Source organism: Lonchura striata, chromosome 36, assembly GCF_050655825.1.
Source record: "Lonchura striata isolate lonStrDom1 chromosome 36, ASM5065582v1, whole genome shotgun sequence".
NCBI classification, from domain to species: Eukaryota; Metazoa; Chordata; class Aves; order Passeriformes; family Estrildidae; genus Lonchura; species Lonchura striata.
The window spans coordinates 9,883,852-9,900,308 of NC_140738.1; positions in this window are offsets into that span (position 1 = coordinate 9,883,852).

A 16,457-nucleotide genomic window follows, 5' to 3' on the forward strand; every position below is an offset into this window, starting at 1 on the left:
ACCAAGACTTGGCTTCTCTTTGTCCCCACCTGGTATCAGTGCCTCCAGTTCTCTGCTCTGCCTGGGGCCTGGGGACACTTTCTCAGTCGTTTCTCTCAGTGGGACCCATTAAAAGTCAGAGAAACTTTGGAGTTGGATTCTGACATGGAGTTCTCCAGAGGTTTCTGCAGCTCCATCTCAGGGCCTGATGTTCAGGGCTGAGCACAAAGCCCCAGAGGGTCATTAAAGTCCTTGTGCTGTGTCTGTGCTGCTGAGCTGGGCCGGGCTCCTGGCACAGAGGGAGATCCTGGTAACCAAGCAGAGCTTCAAAAGCACATTTCTCATGCTGAGCAGCTCTTCTCCCAGCCCAGCAGGGCTGGGGCACTGCCTGCAGCCAGCCCGGGCACAGCACAGAGGCACAGAGAGCTTCAATCAGTCAGGGCTGGGAAGGGGCTGAGAAGTGCCTGGGGCAGAATCACTGCCAGCCCTTGGCACAGGAACCTCTGGCTGCAGGACAATGCAGCTGCAGCTCCTGGAGAGATCTCCTAAAGCTGGAACATCCCAATGCCCACAGACCCTGTGAGTGCATTCTCTGCTCATCTCCTGTGCAGAGCAGCCAGGGGTGCCCAGGGCTGTCCTGCAGAGCAGGGTCCTGCAGCCCAGGGCGCTGTGCTGGGCCAGGGACTCTGCTGCCTGCCAGGGACAGCTCTCAGCTGGCCCTGGAGCTGCTCCCAGCGCTGGCCAGGAGCTGTGGGGGGAAGGAGCCACCCTGAGCAGGGCAGGTGCTGCTGCTGAGAGGGGCTGGCTGGGGCAGGACTGCTCCAGCTCCAGACCAGCTCCAGAGGGCACTTCCCAAAGAAGGTAAGCCTGGGTTTGCTGTAAAGGTCAGGAGCTTTCCTGAGAGTATTTTCAATTTTCTGCTTGGAGAAAGATGATGAAGTTGTGATGATGATAAAAATATTTTTGCTTTTATATATTTTTCATATATTCATAGTTCTGTAAATTACTGTTATGTAGTTTTAAAATTATAATCCTTAACTAACTCTATTAAACTCTTAAATAACTCTTTTTAACTACTATTATATATTTAATGTATTTATGATCCTTAATTAACTCTAGTATGTTTCCTTACCTTCTCTTGGATTTTAGAACTATAACCTGTCTAAATACATTTTTAAAGTGCTATATAATCTTTTTATCAGAGAAAGAACCCACAAGAAGAGTATTTTGGGATTTGAATGTGAGCAGTGATAAGAAAAACTGGGACAAAGAAGGCCCTGGACTTATTCCAGTGGGTTGAGCCAGGGGTGTGTAACTGGGTACTGAATCTCCCATTGGATGTTCCTGTTAAATATCCTAAATAATCAACATTAACAAATTGTTGAAATCAGGGGCTGGGTGTGCCTCATCCCCACTGGGACACCTGGAAGCTTCCAATAAAGGTCTGGTTTTTACTTTACTGTTCTAATACTGTTGCAAGGTCTTTTTTTCTCCTTCAATTATAGACAAGAGGGGGTTGAGAGAAGCAGAACAGGAATTGAAATCCCAGAATAACAGAATATTCCGAGTTGAAAGGGATACACAGGATCATCAAAGGAATGTTCGAACATGTCCAGAGACTCCAGAACTGTGACTTTGGGTGGTCAGTGTCTCTGCTGGGAGCCTCCCAAAGGGCCTTCAGCCACTCCTCAGCCCTGGGCAGCAGCAGCATCACCTCTGCAGGGCCCAGCAGGGCTCTCCTGAGCTGCCCTTGCCCAGCTGCACACAGAGCCTGCCCCAGCCAGGGCCCTGCACACAGGCAGGTTTCTGTAGGGACGGGCCAAGGGCACACAGGGTGGGATGGGCTCTGTGAGCGCTGGCAGGGACAAGGCACCTCTCAGGAGGGGATGTCCAGGCCCAGGGAGATGCTCAGGGAAGCAGAGGGGGCTGAACAGAGCAGTGCTGGGGGAACAAGCCCATCCAGCCCCTCACCTTCCCTCAGCCACAGGGAATCCTTTGCCTCTCACATCTCTCTGTGGCAAACTCTGAGTGCAGCAGGAAAGCTGGGGATTTCTGACCTCAGAGGGCCAGGAATGGTGAGTGGGTAAGAAAACAATTCCTAAAACCAGCTCCTGCCATCTATTTCCTATAGAAATAAAGTGAAATTCCTTTAGAAGTCTGAATGCAGATGGTACCAAGCCTTTCTGCATCAGGAGTTATTCCCCTGACAAATCCTGAATATCCAGCCTTGTCCCTCTGCCACATGGCCACAAACCCAGGGCAGCAGGGCAGGGATGGCTCCTCGAGAGCCCCCACGCACAGCCCTGGCTGCTCCTGGCACACTCAGCCAGCACAACTGGAGCTCAGGCAGGGACCTGGGTGAAGGTTTTCCCAGAGCAGGAACAAGGGTGGGTGAGTCCCAGCAGGACAGGCTGCAGGGAATGGCCCAGGTTCGGCTCCAAGCAGCCTCTCCTGACTTGTCCCTGTCCTTTCTCCATGAACAGGTGCCCATGTGCAGCCACAGCAAATGTCCAACAGCAGCTCCATCAGCCACTTCCTCCTGCTGGCACTGGCAGACACGCGGCAGCTGCAGCTCCTGCACTTCTGCCTCTTCCTGGGCATCTCCCTGGCTGCCCTCCTGGGCAACGGCCTCATCATCAGCGCCATAGCCTGTGGCCACCACCTGCACAGGCCCATGTTCTTCTTCCTGCTCAACCTGGCCCTCAGCGACCTGGGCTCCATCTGCACCACTGTCCCCAAAGCCATGCACAATTCCCTCTGGGACACCAGGAACATCTCCTACACAGGATGTGCTGCTCAGGTTTCTCTGCTTATCTTCTTCCTTGGATCAGAGTATTCCCTCCTGACCATTATGTGCTATGACCGCTACGTGTCCATCTGCAAACCCCTGCACTACGGGACCCTCCTGGGCAGCAGAGCTTGTGCCCACATGGCAGCAGCTGCCTGGGCCAGTGCCTTTCTCAATGCTCTCATGCACACAGACAATACATTTTCCCTGCCCCTGTGCCATGGCAATGCCCTGGGCCAGTTCTTCTGTGATATCCCACAGATCCTCAAGCTCTCCTGCGCCAATTCACACCTCAGGGAACTTGAGCTTCTTGTGGTTACTAGCAGTTTATCTTTTTGTTGTTTTTTGTTCATTGTTTTCTCCTATGTACAGATCGTCAGGGCTGTGCTGAGGATCCCTTCTGAGCAGGGACGGCACAAAGCCTTTCCCACCTGCCTCCCTCACCTGGCTGTAGTCTCTCTCTTTGTTAGCACTGCAGAATTTGCTCACCTGAAGCCTGCCTCGATGTCCTCCCCATCCCTGGATCTGGCCCTGTCAGTTCTGCGCGATGAAATCCTGCTCAGCGTGGGCAACTGAGCCCTTGAAGGGCTTAGTGTCAGGTCAAGGCTTGCTTTCCCTCCCAAAGCCTTCCCTTGTCAGCCTTGGGCAGGGGATTCATCCTCCCTCCCTCCTCCTTCCCACAGACCTGCTCGAAACCACTCCGTGGGCACTTTCCATTCTCTGTGTCTGTCCTCAAGTGCAGTGCCAACCTGGGTCAGTCCTGGCTCTGTCCTGAGCTCCCAGGAGCTCACAGGCTGAGATGGCAACGCTCAGCCAAACCAGGGCCCTGCCCCTGCCAGCAGCACCCCGACAAGCAGCAGCAGCAGCGGCAGCAGCAGCAGAAGCAGCAGCAGCAGCAGCAGCTGCTGCAGTCGCCTCTCAGCTGATGGTGCCCCTGCACTGCAGCCCCTCCCGCTGGCACCAACGTTCCCTTGTGGCCTTGGAGACAGTCCTGAATCCATCCATGGGGTCACAGAGCCATGGAACGCCAGAGTTCCAGGTTCCTGGAATTCTAGAGTCATTGAATCTTGAGAACCACACACAGACGAGGAGGAGGAGGAGGAGGAGGACGAGGAGGAGGAGGAGGAGGAGAGGGAGGAGGAAGAGGAGGAGGACAAGGAGGAGGAGGACGAGGGGGAGGAGGAGGAGAAGGAGGACGAGGAGGAGGAGGATAAGGAGGAGGAGGAGGAGGAGGAGGAGGAAGAGGAGGAGGAAGAGGAGGAGGAGGAGGAGGAGAAGGAGGAGGAGGAGGAGGAGGAGGAGGACAAGGAGGATGAGGAGGACGAGGAGGAGGACGAGGAAAACGACGAGGAGGAGGACGAGGAGGACGAGGACGAAGAGAAGGACGAGGATGAGGAGGACGAGGAGGAGGAGGAAGAGGAGGAGGCGGACGAGGACGAGTAGGACGAGGATGAGGAGGACGACTAGGTGGAGGAGGAGGAGGAGGAGGACGAGGAGGAGGAGGATGAGGATGACAAGGACGAGGAGGAGGAGGAGGAGGAGGAGGAGGAGGACGAGGAGGACGAAGAGGACGAAGAGGACGAGGTGGAGGACGAGGAGGATGAGGAGGAGGACGAGGAGGAGGACGAGGAGGAGAAAGAGGAGGAGGAGGATGACGACGACGACGACGACGAAGAGGAGGTGGAAGATGAGGAGGAGGAATAGGAGGAGGAAGAGAGAGAACAAAAACATGAGGATGATGAGGACGAGGAGGAGAACAAAGAGGAAGAGGAGAATGAGGATGAGGAGGAGGATGATGAGGAGGAGGACGAGGAGGACGACGAGGAGGACGACGACCACGACAATGACGACGAAGAGGAGGTGGAAGCTGAGAAGGAGGAATAGGAGGAGGAAAAGAGAGAACGAGGACAAGGAGGATGATGAGGAGGAGGAGGAGAACGAGGAGGAAGAGGAGAATGAGGATGAGGAGGAGGAGGAGAAGGGGGAAAATGACAAGGAGGATGAGGATGAGGAAAAGGATTAAGATGCAGAGGACATGGAGGAGGAGGAGGAGGAGGAGGAGGAAAAGGAAGATGAACAGGAGGAGGAGGAGGACAAGGTGTGAAGAGAGCCTGACAGAGGAATGGTTGAACGACAAGGGACATGATACTGTAAAATTAATCCAAATAGGGAGGGCTACGTGGCTGCTGCAAAGTTCGCATGGCCCTGAAGAGTAGATGGTGTGCAGAAAGCAGGATATTGAAACTGCTTGGTATGTAGAAGTAGATAGAGAAGAACAAAGGGGGTACTAAGCTGTTCTAACTGCAAGGCCAGCCGGACAGGCATGTATCGATCATAAAGATACTTTTAAGATAATAGTACAAGTCACATAGCAACCAATCATGAGCTTGGCTTTTGCAATATGTATGAGCTAATTAACGAACATATATAAACTGTGTAATCTGTTACAATAAACTGAGACTTGATGATCATGATATCATGAGTCTTGTCTCCCGCGGCATTCCCTCTAACACCAAAGAGCTAATTTTTATCTGCCTTTGAAACACTGGGGCTTTGTGCTTTCCTTTCTGACGAAAAGAACTCTTCTTCCGGCCAAGGTGCCCATGGCCAGAACTGAGATTCCACCTTCAAAATTCTGAATATCCAAGGATTTCCCCCAGATGAAAGGTGCCAGGAGAGACAGGTCTGGCTCTCTTGGCCTATGGTGACCACCTCTCATCTTCTTCCAAAACACCTGGGCTCCACGCTTCTCTTTCCTGTGGGAAAAACCATCCATCTTGACCAGATGCCATGGCCAAAGTTTGGAATCCTCCTCCAGAATTCCCTAGGTCCAAGGATTTCTCAATGACAAAGCTGCCAGGACAAACAGGTCTGGCTGGCTCGGCCTCCCAGGAGCCTTCTCTCTCTGCTTCTGCCCCTGCAACACGGGGGCTCTGGGCTTTCCTTCCTATGGAAAAGAACCATCCTTCTTAACAATGCAGAAATGGCTGAAATTGGGGTTCCACCTCCCAAATTCCTTATATCCAAGGGTTGCTTTCAGACAAAAAAATACCACAACAGAGAGGTCTGGCTGCCCTTGGCCTCTGATGGTCACCTTTCATCTGCCCCTGAAACACCGGTGTTCCGTCCTTGCCTTCCTATGGAAAAGAACCATCCTTCTCCTCCAGGCAGCCAAGTCTGAAACTGGCATTCCACCTCTAAAATTCCCTATATCCAAGGACAAAATCTGCCAGCACCATCTGATCTGGCTGCCCTTGTCCTCTGGTGGCTGTGGCTCATCTGCCCCTGCAGCACTGGGGCTGGGTTGTTCCCTTCCTGTGGAGACCATGGTGGCACGGTGAGGACCTGGTGGAACCATGGAGTCCATTGTGACACTCTGGGGCCATGGTGACACCGCGGGGCTCCATGGAACCCAGAGACCACCATGACTCTGTGGGGCCTTGTGGAACCATGGAGACCATTCCGACCCTTCAGGGCCTCGTGTCACCAAGGGGGCATTGTGACACCTCAGGGCCTCCTGGAAGCAAGGGACTACTGGGACACTGTGGGGCTCCAAGGAATGAGGGGAACAGGGAACAGGTCTGGCAGGCTTGGCCTCCCAGGGACCACCTGACAGGTCTGGTTGATCTTGAAATGTCAAGGGCTGCTTCTCATCTGCCTATGAACCACTGGGGCTCCGTGCTTTCCTTGCTATGGAAAAGAACTGTACCTCTTTTCAGACACCCATGGACAAAATTGGTACTTCCCCTCAAATTTTCCTGTATGCAAGGGTATCTGCCAGAAAAAAAACCTTCCAGCTCTGGCTGGCCTTGGCCTCTGATGGTCGCATCTCAGTTGCCTCAGAAGCACTGGGGCTCTGTGCCTTTCTTCCTGCAGAAAAGAACTGACCCTCTTGTCCAGGGGCCATGGCAGGAACTGGAATGTGGCCGCCAAAATTCCATCTATCCTAGGATTGCTCCCAGACAAAAGCTGCCAGGACAGACAGTTCTGCCTGACCTTGGCCTCTGGTGATATGAGCAGAATGTTTTCCTTTGCAAACACCTTGGAGAGGGCCCAGAGATTTCCCGAGCTGGGTTTTGCAGGCCTCAGGAACATAACCCATGTATGGAGGCTGATGTGCCTGGGCTCAGCTGTGAAGAGACTGAGGACAGATCAGGAGTGGCCTGGCAGGGCTTGAAGGGTGGATGTGGAAATGGTGGAGCTTTTCTCCATAGTGGGAATCAGGCAGGGAGAGAAATTATGCCCTAAATGCAGCTGGGGAAGTCCAGACTGGACACCAGGAGAAGGGAATTTCCCTCCCAGGGCAGGGCTGTGGTGCAACACGTCCCCAGCAGGAGCCTGGAGCAGCCCAAGGCTTTGTGTGTCCAGGCAGGGGCAGCAGGAGGCAGAGCTGCCAGCAAAGGAAGGGCCAGCGAGGTGGGGCAGCCGGGGGTGACGACAGCCTGCAGGGACAGAGGCGCAGGGCAGGGACACCGTGGGACAGCCTGGGCTGCAGAGGGCTCAGGGATGTGCAGCAGCTGCAAGGCCCTGACAGAGCCAACCTGTGCAGCCCTTTGGCCATGGCTGCTGGCCCTGGGCCTGAGGCCACGAGGGGACAAGTGACCCTTGCAGCCCTGGGGCCTCAGTGCCTCCTTGTCCCTGCTCAGCAGCCTGGCAGGGGCCGCCCCATGGTCCTGCCCTTGGCACTGCACATCCCCACATGCCAGTGCCCATCCCGGGAAGAGCTCTGAGCAATGAGGGAGGGCCAGGATCTGCCTTGCCAGGGGCTGGGGCTCAGGCCTGGGCCCTTTGCACTCCTGAAACACATCCAGGTTTGCTCAGCACCAGAGCCACCTTCCCCTTGCTTGTCCCTTGCTTTCATCTCTGCTCCAGCATTATGCTCTACTTGGGGACACTTTCTCAGTCGTGTCCCTCAGTGGGACCCATTAGAAGTCCAAGAAACTTCAGTGTTTCAATCACACTTTGAGTTCTTGAGAAGTTTTTTGAGCACACTCTCTGGGAATGAGAGTAATGAAAACAACAGCAGCCCCTGAGAGGGTCATTAAAGTCCTTGTGCTGTGTCTGTGCAGCTGAGCTGGGCCAGGCTCCTGGCACAGAGGGTGATGCTGGTAACCAAGCAGAGCTTCAAAAGCACATTTCTCATGCTGAGCAGCTCTTCTCCCAGCCCAGCAGGGCTGGGGCACTGCCTGCAGCCAGCCCGGGCACAGCACAGATGCACAGAGAGCTTCAATCAGTCAGGGCTTGGAAGGGGCTGAGAAGTGCCTGGGGCAGAATCACTGCCAGCCCTTGGCACAGGAACCTCTGGCTGCAGGACAATGCAGCTGCAGCTCCTGCAGTGATCTCCTAAAGCTGGAACATGCCAATGCCCACAGACCCTGTGAGTACAACTCTGAGTATTTCTGGTGCAGGGCAGGTGAAATGCTCATGAAGCTCTGACATGCTGAGTGGTTCGGATTAGTCACTGAATATTTCCAGGAGAAGGATTTGATAAAAATTAGATTTCCTAAGAATTTGTATTCAGTTGCCTACTATTGGAGAATGGAAGAGAGGCTGGGATAAGTATTAAAGGTTGATTATGAATTTTGACAAGTGCCTGAGATATCTGGACTGTTACTTTTGTGATCAGTAGGTTCACAGGATATCCCTAATGTTCTTGCAGCCACTCTGCCCATGGACAGCAGCAGCATCACCTTTGCTGGAGCCATCAGGTTCAGTCTGAGCTGTCCTTTCTCCCAGCTGCAAACAGAACCTGCCCCCAGCCAGTGCCCTGCAAACAGGCAGGGTTCTGTCAGGCCAAGGAGAGTGCACAGAGATTTGGGGTCTGGGAGTGCTGGCAGGGAGAGATCGGGCACAGGGAAACACCTGCAGGAGGAAAATCTCCAGGAAGCAAAGAGAAAGAGGATCAGAGAATAAAAAAACACAAAACCCAGAAATGCTGTGGCAGGGAGAGTTTAGAGATATCCAGAGGATCCCCTCCAGTGCAGCCCCTCCCTCTGCACAAGTCCCCTCCCTCCTGTGCCCCAGCCAAGCCTCTGCCCTCAGGGCCGGGGCTCCAAGGTGTGCAGCCCCTCCTGTGCAGGCAGAGCTGCAGCAGAGCCGTGGGGCAGCTCTGCAGCCCCGGGCCCAGTTCCCTCTGCAGAGCACAGGGCTGGGAGCAGCTGCCCGGCACTGGGGGCTCTGGCAGGGGCACAGCTGGCTCAGGGTGACACAGCTGTCCCCAGTGCCCAGCTCTGGGCAATGCTGGAAGTGCAGCCAGGGAAGGAGCTGCACCTCCCTTCATCCAGTGCCATCAGAAGGACACTTGGAAGTGTCCCTGAGATTTCAGTCCAGCCTCGGAGCTTCAATCCAAGGTGAAAAGCTGTCCTAGAGCATCTCTGATTTATAAGATTGATGGGAAAAGGCAGACGTGTTGTGACACTGAAAATGCTGCTGGGTGGGTGAAATGAGCATCCTCAAGTTGAGCATCCTAAGTCCCTGTCTCTAAATGCAGAGCTGGGCTGTTGTGGATCCATCTGCTCTCAGCAGTACCTGGTGATCTTTAAGGAAAACTTGGGACTGTGAACATACTTTATTTGAGAAATGTGAAAGCCCAGAGAAACTCCTAAGAGAGTAAACTGAGAGACAATCTCCCCTCACTCTCCACTCATCCTCTTGCCTCAGGGAAATCACTTTGTACTACCATGGGCAGCAGAAATGCTGATGGCTTCTGATATCCAAAAACATCAGGACAGATACAGGGAAGATTATAAAGGAAACATCAGAATTTTTAAACACAGAACTGTGTCTGTGTGTGTCACAGAGGAGAGATGTGTATGTGAAATGGCTTTGATTTTGGTTACAGCTATCTCCTCCAACACTTCACTGTCAGTTTCTCCATGAACAGGTGCCCATGTTCAGCCACAGCAAATGTCCAACAGCAGCTCCATCAGCCACTTCCTCCTGCTGGCACTGGCAGACACGCGGCAGCTGCAGCTCCTGCACTTCTGCCCCTTCCTGGGCATCTCCCTGGCTGCCCTCCTGGGCAACGGCCTCATCATCAGCGCCGTAGCCTGCGGCCACCACCTGCACATGCCCATGTTCTTCTTCCTGCTCAACCTGGCCCTCAGCGACCTGGGCTCCATCTGCACCACTGTCCCCAAAGCCATGCACAATTGCCTCGGCCCTGGGGCCCTCCAGAGCTGCTCCTGCTCCAGGCCCAGGGCCCATCCCAGAGCTGGGGCAGCCACAAAGCTGTGCCCATTCCTGCTCATTGCTGCTCTGATGGGGATGCATCCTCAGACACTTAGGGGCTGATGATGAATTTTACTGCTCCAGAGACTTCTTTCTTGAGCACAGCTGCTGTGCCAGCACTGATCTGCCCCAGCTCTGCACGCAGACATTGCTGCTGCAGCTCCAGAGAAGGCAACAAAAGGGCATCTCTGCAGAAAACTCTGCTGGGAGATCCTTTAGTTCCTTTAAAGCCACTGAGAGTACAGACCCTCATTGACACAGTCGGCGGCCACAGGGAAGGTGGAGAGAAACAAAATGAGAAATGGCACAAGGAATGACATTTATTTGTGGACAATATCAAAATGCAAAACAAAGAAAAAGAACCTAAAAGAGGAAAACAGCAAGAAGTACCAAAGATTACTTTTATTACAAGTGATTTGCAGAAATTGTCCAGCACTTTAATGTCCCTGAAAGCATCCAGTCATCAGTCTCCTCACTCTTTCTCTGGCTGTTCTCTGCTATGTCAGAAGGTTCCACCATCTCTGAAATCACCCTTCAATCCCTCCCAGGGCTCTCCTCTGCTGTCCTCAGTCTCCACCCCACTGAGCACAGAGCTCCTTTGTCCCTGTAGAGTGGTCAAGTGCCTGAGGACAAGAGCTTCTGGACAAGAGGGACAGTTCTTTTCTACAGGAAGGAAACCACAGAGCCCCAGGGCTTTGAAGGCAGATGTGAAGCTGTCACCAGAGGCCAAGGCAAGTCTGACCTGTCTGTAACTGCAGCTTTTGTCTGAAAGCAGCCTTCGGATATATGGGGAGTTTTAGGGTTGGAATTCCATTTCAGCAGTGGGTTCCTGGAATAGGAATGACAGTTCTCCACCTGAAGGAAAGGATGCAGTCTGAGTGTTTCAAAGGCTGATTAACGGCAGCCCCAAGGAGGCCAAGGCAGCCAGACCTGTTTTCAGGGAAGAATCCTTGGGCAGACAGAATCTGGGAGGCCAAACCCCACTTTTGTCTATGGCAGTCTGGATAAGGACAGTTTTTTTCCATAGGAAGGAAAGTACAGAGCCCCGGTATTTGAATGACAGAGGAGAGTTGGCCCTCAGGAGAACCTGGACAGTCCTGGCAGGTTTTGTCTGGGAGCTGTCCATGTATATAAGGAATTTTGGAGGCAGATTCTCAATTTTGGCCATGGATACCTGGACTTGAAAGATGGTTTCTTCCATGGGAAGAAAAGCACAGCCCCCAGTGTTTTGAAGGCAGATGAGAGGTGGCCCCAAAAAGGCCAAGGCCAGCCCAGAGCTGTCTGTCCTGGCAGGTTTCACATGGGAATAATCCTTGGATATAATCAAATTTGGAGGAGTAATCCTAATTTCAGCCATGAATAACTGGAAGAGAAGGACAGTTCTTTCCCACAGGAAAGAAAGCATGGAACTCTAGGGTTTAAGGCACAGATGAGAAACAACCTTCAACATGCAAAGGTCACTTGGACCAGACATGCAACCCCCCGGAGGCCCAGCCAGCCAGACCTGTTCCATGTTCTTGGATCCTTGGGGCCCTGCAGCATCACAATTTCTCCTTGGTTCCATGAGGCCCTGTAGGATCACAACAGATCTTTGTTTCCATGAGGCTAAGTGATATCACAATGGTCTCCTTGGCTCCACAGTGGCACAATGGCCCCTTGCTTCCATGAGGCCTTGCAGTGTCAAAATGGTTTCCTTTTTTCCATGGGAAAATGCCACAATGGCCCCTTGGTTCCATGAGGTCATAGAGTCTCAAAATGGCCCCTTGGTTCTGTGGGGTTCCCCAGGATCACAATGGCCCCTTGGATCCACCAGGCCTGGATGTGTTACACTGGGCCCTTGCTTCCATGGGGAAGCAGTGTCACAATGGCCCCTTGCTTCCATGAGACCTGGCAGTGTCACAGTGGTTGCCTTGGTTCTGTGAAGCCCTTTGGTGTCACAATGGCCCCTGGGTTCCATGGGGACTTGGAGTGTCAAAATGGTCTCATTGGTTCCATGGAGCCCCGCAGTGTCACAATAGTCTCTTTTGGTTCCACAGTGTCACACTGGCACCTTGGTTCCCTGAAGCCCTGCAGTACGGAATGGATCCTTGGTTCCATTGGGCTCCTCACTGTTCCACGAGTCCTCAGTGCCACGGAGCCCTGCAGTGTCACAGAGCTCTCCTGGGTTCCATGGTGCCACACAGGGTCACCACGGCCCCTCAGTTCTGCAAGGCCCCACAGTGTCACAAGGCCCCCTGCTCCCATGAGGCTGGGCCATGTCGCAATGGTCTCATTGGTTCCATGAGGCCCTGCAGTTCCACAATGGCCCTTGAAGTGTCACCATAGTCTCTGTGGGTTCACCCACTGGTTCACAATGTCCTTGGTACCATGATGCCCCATAGTGTAACAATGGTGTCCTTGGTTCCACAGTCAGAATGGCTCCATGGTCTCATGGTGCCCCACAGCCCCTTATGGAGCCCCATGGCCCCTTATGGAGCCCCACATTGTCACTGTGATCCCCTTGATTCCATGAGACCATGTCATGCTACAATGACCCCTCGGTTATACAGTATCACAATGGCCCCTTTGGTTCCAGTGAGTCATGAAATGTCATAATTTTTGGAGAATGGTTGTTGGAACAAGGCCATGAGTCTATGGAATACTTGTTTCAAAAAACCTCTGTTTAAGATTTCAGAATCAGGCTGTGTCTGACCTGGGAACAGAACTTGGGAACCAGGCTCTGTGTCTAGGCCTGGGAAACCGCATTCTGTACAAGGTCTAGGAATGAGATAATAAGGACAGGCATAGCCTTGAAGATATGCTTGTACAAGAACAGGCTGTAAGACATGTTCAACAAAGATGAAATGTCCTTGGAAGATGTGACTTAGAGATGAGAATTTACCTTGAGAAACTTAGCTGCAGTTGTAACTGCACACAGGAGAAATAAAACAAAGACCTTTGTAAATTAACTAATGAGAGCTTACTGCTGATTATGCTTGTAGAATACCTATATAAGCTAAGTGGCTTTTTGATTAAAGTTGGAGCTTGCTATCAATCATATTGATTGTGTGCCTTTTTCCCCACCGCCCATGTCACATAATGGTCTCCATGGTTCCATGAGTCCCCACAATGAACTTTTGGTTCCATGAGCTTTTGTACTGCCAACAACAGGCTCCTTGGTTCCACAGTGTCACAATGGACTCTTGGTTCCATCAGGCTCAGTAGCATAACATGGACACCCTGATTCCATGGGGTTGTGTGGTGTCACAATGATCTCCTTGGTTCTGGGCCCTGCTGTGGCTGCTGTGTAACAATGGACCTGTGGTACCATGAGGTTCCACAGTGCCACCATGGTCCCTTTGGTTCCACAGGGCCTTGCTGTGCCAATGGCCCCTTGGTTCCATGAGGTTCAGTACTGTCAGCAATGATCTCCTTGGTTCTGCAGTGTCAAAATGGACCCTTGGTTCCATGAGGTGCCTGGCCTTTCACAGCCCCTCATGGCCCCTCACAGCCCCAGTTGTGGGGCTCCTCCCCAAGGAGAAGGGGTCGGGCCCTGCTGTTCTCCTTTAATTTCAGTCCCTTCCCAGTGCCGAGCAAAGGAAGGCTGGAATGGAGCCTTTCCCAGCCTTTTGCTCTGGGCTGGCTGCGGGCTGAAGCTCTGTGCCGGCGCTGGCCGAGCACCAGCAGCCCTGCAGCCCCGGCCTTTGCTGTGCCGTGTCCGTCCCTGTCCCGACCCCGCCCGGCTCTGGCAGCAGCAGCAGCCGCAGCGCAGCGGGCGCCGGCCCGGCCCGGCCGGGGCTCCCGGCAGGAGCAGCAGCAGCGCCGGCCCCTTCCCGCCTGCTCCTGCCTCGGCTGCCGAGGGCTTTTCCAGATGGACTCTGGAGCAGAGCAACAAGCACCCGCACACAGCCCTGGCTCCCCAGGGCCCGCCTGTGCTGCCCCGAGCCAGCCCCCAGGGGAAGGAAGGATCGGGTTCCAGCGCTGTTTTCAGCGCTGTTTTACTCACCCTGAGCTGACAGCAGGAGGCTGCTGCTGCCTTCGCCTTGGGAATTGCAGATCACGGCTGCTCTTGCCCTTCTACTTACCACCTGAATTTTATCCATAAAACTGCAAGTGCCTCTTTCAGTTGGTGCTACCCACAGTGCTTTCATGACAGCAAAGTCAGTATTTTTGTTGCAGGCATAAAGATCAGCAGATACTGGAATGCCCACCAGTTCCTGAGCACTAAGGTGAGGGGAATTAAAGCCACACAGGTCACATTTGCAGTACTCGAACACAGCCCTGTTGCTGGTGCTGATGAAATAGAATAAACTGACAGAGGCCATTACAGAAATTGCCTCTGCAGTGTGGAACTAAATTTAAACATCCACCAAAAGAAACAGAAACCAGAACTTCTCAATTTGCTTCAATTATTCTTCCCAGCAGCAGGAAATGTCAATGCCCAGAGGTGTTTTCCCTGCTGGTGAGCACAGTGAGAGCCCAGCCTGTGCCCAGTCCCAGCGGGAGCCTGAGCCCAGCCCAGGGAGCTCAGCGCACGCGGGGCCAGGCCCAGAGCCCCGGGCACGGCCGCCCATTGCGGGGCAGCGGCGCAGACGGAATGTCCTGCGGCCCAAACCTCCTGCTCCTGCCACACAGCGCCAGCCTTCTCCCCTCCTCCTCCTCTCCCAGCACGGCACAAATTCCAGCTCAGAGGAGGCTTCCCCAGAGTGGGCTCTGGCTCCTGCTCCAGCCTGAGTGTCCCTGCAGAGGAACAGGGCATCTTTCAGGCACTTCCACAAGCTCAGGCTTCTCATTTCATGGTGAATCTGGGATGGAAATGTGCTTGTTAATAAAGCCAAAAGCCATGGGAATGGACTAGTAATTATTAGAAGAAAAACACCTTTCTTCCAGGCAAGGTTCACCGAGTCATTGCCTGCATTTCTCCTTTTCAGATTCTTTCAGTCGGCTACTCTGAGAGGTCCAGCTTGTTCTAGTGCTTATCAGGAACTGATTGTACTCTTGATTTATGCATCAATGCACCAGATGTGGAATCATCTACACTGAACTCAGAAACAAACTCCCTCTATCAGAGCATTTTCACATTCCAGATCATTTTCAAGATGTCCACTGACAGGCTGGAGTTATTATTATTACACAACTCTCCACTTTGGGCTGCAGGCTCGAGATTATTTCTCTGAATTCAGACAGGTTTGTATTTCCTAACAATTCCTGGTACCACCTCCTGTTTTCATAGCCTACAACAGTAACAATGAAAACGTTACCCCCAGCACAACTCCCCAGTCCACCAGTTAAAGAAAGGACAAGCTGTCAACTTATCCAAACCTTTGTCCTGCTCTGCTGCAAGAGTCCAGCAGCACACAGGGTGTGGAAAGCCAAGAGAAGCTGCAGTTGGTGGCACATCCTGTGACAGGAGCTCGACCTCATTTTCCAGGAAGGGTTCTTGAGAAGAGCAAAGAGGACTATGGAGAAGATTCCTGAAAAACTAAAACAGCTTTCCAGAAGTGAAATGAAAATGAAAAGAAACAATCTGAAATATTTTCCCCTATTTATTTCTATGCTCCCCTTTTCCATCTTGTTCTCCATCTTATAAATTCCAAATGCATGTCACCTCTAAGACTGGTGACTTACCAAGTTTTAGACACTCTAACATACCATGAGCTACACACAGTTTGCCTTCCCCTGTGTTTGTTGGAAAGCAGTGCTGGAGCCATAAGAGCAGTGCTTGGGTCGGGCACGAATCCTGCAGCCAGGGAATGTGCCCCGCCGGTGTGTGACCCTCAGCAGGGAATATGCACAGCAGCGTTGCTGGGCTGGGTCTCCATGGAGCCATCCCAGGAGCAGCTGCTGAGCTCAGAAGCCATCGCAGCCACCGCCCAGCTCCAAAGGCCCTTGGCAGGGTGGGCTCCTGGCCTGGCTCTGTGTGCCAGGAGCCGGCAGCGCTGAGTGCAGGAAGCCCAGGGAGGGCACAGAAACGCTGGGTGAGAAATGCTGGGGCACAGTGAGATGGGCGAGTGCAGCCGGCCAGGGCAGAGGAGCAGCGTGCACAGGGGGCACAGCCCCAGGACAGATGGGCAGGGCTGGGCAGGGCTGGGCAGGGCTGGGCAGGGACAGAGGCACCCAGGCCTTTGTCCCTGGGCTCGGGCAGCACCTCTGGAGGGCCCACAGAAGGAACTTTCCTCGGAGGCTGTCATGGTTTGACACTGGCACAATGCCAGTGCCCCCATGAAAATGTGATCCCTCCCTTGAATGATGTGAAGTGGAATCTAAACAGAGCAAAGCAGGCCCAAGCTTAATAACAGAAAAAAACTTTATTAAACTACTACTACAAAAGAAAAGAGAAAACTAAAGAAGGGAAAAAAAAAAGCACACAAAGATCAAATGAAAACCTTGCAAAACATTCCTCCCCCCACCACCCAACTCCAACAAACCACAGTGAGACACAATCTGGACCCCAATCAGGTTTCCACCCTCCAAACAATCG